General features: G+C 44.7%; 1 pseudogene; it reads right to left on the bottom strand.

The window, feature by feature from the left end:
* Positions 1-740: 740 nt before the first annotated feature.
* LOC133752582 (protein Mdm4-like) lies at positions 741-4,650 on the bottom strand (annotated as a pseudogene).
* Positions 4,651-4,882: the final 232 nt, after the last annotated feature.

Below are 4,882 nucleotides of genomic sequence, written 5' to 3' on the forward strand. Positions count from 1 at the left end.
ATGACCCAAAAAGGAGCCAACGTTGCATTGAACTGACTTACGCAAATATATATATATGGGACAAATGATCCTACCCTTTACAAATGACCCTACCCTTTACAAATAAGTTCTTACAAATGAAATGTGGTCAACAGAGCATTACATACAACTAAATGTGTGTACATTATAGTGAAAAGACAACTGCATATTTCAAATTCTTGGCAATGACTCACTCTTGTATTACACAAATCTGTGGCAGTGTGAGGCCTGGCCTGGCTGGACTCCGGTCCACTCTTCAAGCCTAGGATTGGAAACCCATGGCCTCTTCCAGTGTACTGAGGAGACGTGGTAATGCCAGTAGCAAGTCTTGGCTGTAACTTTTACAAAGTCTGAATTAAATATTAAAGGCAAAAGTGCACGAGTTACTGTCATGTGCACTGTAAGGAGAGTGAGTTGATAGTAAGCAACAAGATGTTGCAGCTGTTACCTAACAAATGTTTTTCTAATGCAAATAACAAGTGTGCCATGATGAAGGGGCCCAGTATGCTCCAGGGCTTTTACCCACTTTCAAAGGGGAGTTGTTATGTAGTCTGATGGGCAGGTGGGCGTACAGGTGGGGTCAGCTAGGGCCGTATGCTCTCACAGGGAGCGAGGTGAAAGCCTAGTCTCCAGCTTACAAATCTAATTGATTTTATCCTATCTTCCTGCCTATATCAGTCTGAGTTTCCTGCAGGTGAAAATGAGGTTTGACTTAAACAGCTCTAAGCAAAGCACCTCGTGCTACTGGTGGGAGGGGACAGGAAGTGAGGAACGCCGGGTAGTGCCAGATCCTGTGCTGGGCTGGAACGTAACAAGTCAGCATTAAGCACCTGCAAACGTTAAGTGGGATGCTTAAGCAAAGCACACTGGCAAAAACTTAGACTGAGGGCTATTATGAGAGCATGGCGGGGGGGGAAGAGGAGGAAATTAACTTGCTCAAGTCTTAGAGTGTTCACCTTGGCCTAACAGAACACTGGACTCAAAGCACTGGTTCTGCCTCCTGTGTGGAAACCTGGGGGCTCCCCCAGCTCCTGAAGAGCCAGAGGCTCGCGCTTCCTTTCCGAGACAGCAGCAACACTGGACAAACTTGGTCAGGTGCCTTGCACCCTGCACCTCACAGTGGGGGTCCTCACAGTGGGGGAAGAATGTTCTGATTAGCTAAGAAAGCATGACACTTACAGGGTGGTTTTCAGAGTCTCTCTAAAGTCCCTCGGGCTGCAAAATGATAATCTCTAAAACCATTTGTGAGAAGACCTATATTTGAAGCACTCCCATGTAAAATACCTGACAAATGATAATGTAAGAAGGATTGTGTGAAGATTTGCTAGTCCCGGGATTCTATGAACTCTGGCTGTGCACACCAGCTGTGTCATCTAGCCTCGGGTGCAAAAAAAGGGATGTTGAATACATGAGTACTTTACTGTTTAAAACTGAGTGATTCTAAACAAAATGCCCCCTCTACAGATTAAATACCGAAATCAAGGAAGCCTGTCTGTTCCTCATTCTAGTGTGGCACCAAAGAGGGAGGAAAAGCCCTTCCTTTTAGGGCCAGGCTTCCAAAAGCCTAGTCTGTAGAGAACCTGCATCAGCGCCCGCAGGCACGTCTGTTCAAATGACCCAGTCCTTGGGGTCAGTTCCTGGGGGCTTGGGTACGTTCAGCGAGCAACCCAGGCACTATTTCTCCGTGAGGGTAGCAGAAACATGCAGCTTTACAAAATCGATTTAGAGGTTTTCAAATTCCACATGTGGTGTCCTAAAGTGGATGTGGCCCGCTAAGACCTCTTCAAATCTACCACCTCTCTTTCATTTCTTCCCTTGTCACAATGGCCTCACTCCCTATTCTCAAAACAAAGGTTGCCTCTGACCCATATTACCGTGGGGACACAGCTTCAGGACTAAACTATGCTACGGGCACCAAAGAGGCCTCCTAGACAAGGAGGACTTTTGAGAAAACAAAGCAGAGACAGCCTTGGCTAAATTTCTGTGCCAACCTAACCTCGGAGAAACCATTAAGAGGGGTTGTGTCAGAGACTTATGTTCCTGTATTCATTAGAATTAAAACGCTAACTGGGCCAAATGATTTTGAAATGAGAACAGGCTTTGCCAGTTACTGTGACAGGACTTTTTCTGTAAATGTAATCAGATAAGCTATAATTCTAAGGCTTGGATGCAAGTATCTTTAAAACACGTATATAATATGCACTCTATTGCACAATAAATCTTTAGTAAGTACTTAATTTTTAAAAATTTAGATGTCGAATGAAAGATGTGCCAAAGGAGAACTAACCTATTATTGGAGCCATGAAAAGGTTGAATGGCCTGCAGTAGGGCACGAGGAAGTATTTTGAGGTGAGAGAAATGTTCTGTGGCTTATTTTGTGTAGTTACTCAAGATTTCTACAACTCAGCTGAAGGGAATACCTTACCCTATGTTACGTATGCCTCATTTTTCAAATGTGCAAAGATTATATAGAATTGAAAATTATTTTAGGAGTATGATAGCAAACCGGTTTCATATCCACTGTACTAGGTACCCCAGAAGAAATCTTTTGCTATTCGATACTTTTCTCTTTTGGCTTCTATTTACCATGCAGCCCAGCTATAGCATAAAGTGACCCACAGACCCTCCTAATTGGACTGACCAGATCACAGATGGTTTTTATTATTAGCTCTAGTAATTTTCTTTTTTTTTTTTATTTTATTTTTAGACAGGCAGAGTGGACAGTGAGAGAGAGACAGAGAGAAAGGTCTTCCTTTGCCGTTGGTTCACCCTCCAATGGCCGCCGCGGTAGCGCGCTGCGGCCGGCGCACCGCGCTGTTCCGATGGCAGGAGCCAGGAGCTTATCCTGGTCTCCCATGGGGTGCAGAGCCCAAACACTTGGGCCATCCTCCACTGCACTCCCTGGCCACAGCAGAGAGCTGGCCTGGAAGAGGGGCAACCGGGACAGGATCGGTGCCCCGACCGGGACTAGAACCCGGTGTGCCGGCGCCGCAAGGCGGAGGATTAGCCTGTTGAGCCACGGCGCCGGCCAGCTCTAGTAATTTTCTAATAACATCCTTGGATTCTGACACCAGGAAAACATTTCCTAACACAAGGGTGTGGAGTATACATCAACTAAAGAAAGGATTAATTCTCAAATAATTTGGCAAGTTAATGAATAAATGCGTTTTTCTGTTCATTCTGGTAGTAGGTTCCCTCCCAGACCCTTGTCTTTGGAGGAAGAATGGAATGACTTAGGTATCTCTTCAAGTGAACCAGGTCGCCAAATTGATGATCTAGTTCTAAAAGACTCACTCTCCAACTCCATCTAAGTGTAGAAGAAAAATGTCTGGAGCACAGGTGTTAACATGGGTCAGTGAACAGATGCACTAGGTCAGCTTGGAAGAGGTGCTCAACACTGGTGTTTTCAACATGACTTGGCTCTTCTTTCTCTGCAACTCATGGATTCAGCTATGCTATGTGCACATGGAGAATCAAATGATCTGCTGCTTGCAAACAGGGCACAAGGCCCCAGGCTTCTTTAGTCTTCTAGCACAGGGAAGACAAGTGGTAAGATGGCTCATGCTCTCGTGAACCAAGTTCCCATCTCGGAGACTTTTCTCACATAAGCTACACAGCGTCAAGATCTTCTGGAAATCCTCCAAGTTTTCAGTATCTGTCCTCTGCTCCAAAAGATTATCTGCTTGTTCTCCCATGCTTGAAATGCTCTCTTGGCTTTCAGGACTATGAGCCAAATCCAAGAATCCCCCCAAGTTGCAGAGATCAAAAGTTTGGAGTTTTAGTCCTTTATATACACATCGTTGGGTCTAACAGCCAGAGCTGAAATGGTTCTTCAGCATTCGGGGACACCGATTCCTTCTTTTCAGGTTTGGCATTGATACTGGATGTGGTGAGAGAATGGGTTAATTTTGAACAATCTGAATACCAATCTTTCCTCAAGGCTTGCGGCAGAGGCCTCTGTCTTGTAATCCAACTTGTCACCAACTGACATGATTAAAGTTGTGGTAGAGGCCTTCCCAAGGTTAGAAGAAGAGAAAGGGAGGCATCAGTCCTGGGAATGAAATGTGGCTGTTATCTGCTTGTCAGTGAATGCTCCAACTGCACTCCTTATCTGGTTCTTTGTAACCATTTTAGGTTCTGCTTGTTAGTACAGAGCAAAGGTGTTCAACCCTGGCCAGGCAACTTACAGCTCAGTATGTGTGTGGGATAAAAAATCTTCAGTAACTATGTTCGCATGGACAGTACTGTACCATTCCTGTGGCCACACTGTATCATTCCTGGGACCACCGTGTGACATTAGAATATTCAATCAAATGTATGCAGGTAACCATATAAGGGAGAAAAGGAGGCTAAAACAATATATCAGGGAAATCTCTTCCTTGTTCACAGCTCAGGATTTTGGATCAGCTTCTACCTGGCCCTTATGCCGGCATAATAAAAGACTACTTCTTGTTAAAAGGCCTTGGTGTCTTGTCTTGGTACATGAATCCTACTGCAGGTTCAGGGAAAATAAGAACAGTACCTCTTGCTTGGACAGTTAAATTTCTTGCACTCAGTACACTGCCACTCATCCTCAATGGTGATTTCTACATCAGAATCGACACCTAAGGACTTAGAGCCCACTTCAGTCATTTTGTCACTCACTCACACTACGTCTTCACTTGCTTGTTTAATAAGCACAGCTTCATCCTTTATTCCAACAGCTAGCTGTTCTGATAGTGACTCATTCAAAAACCTCAAATCATCTGAAGTGTCTGAACAATCTATATCCTGATATGTCTGTAAGTCAGTTGACCCATTACTTCGAGGTATATAGATGTTTCTTGAGTTTCCTAAACACCACCAAGGGAGGCCAGCTCCAACC

The sequence above is a fragment of the Lepus europaeus genome, chromosome X (assembly GCF_033115175.1).
Source record: "Lepus europaeus isolate LE1 chromosome X, mLepTim1.pri, whole genome shotgun sequence".
NCBI lineage: Eukaryota > Metazoa > Chordata > Mammalia > Lagomorpha > Leporidae > Lepus > Lepus europaeus.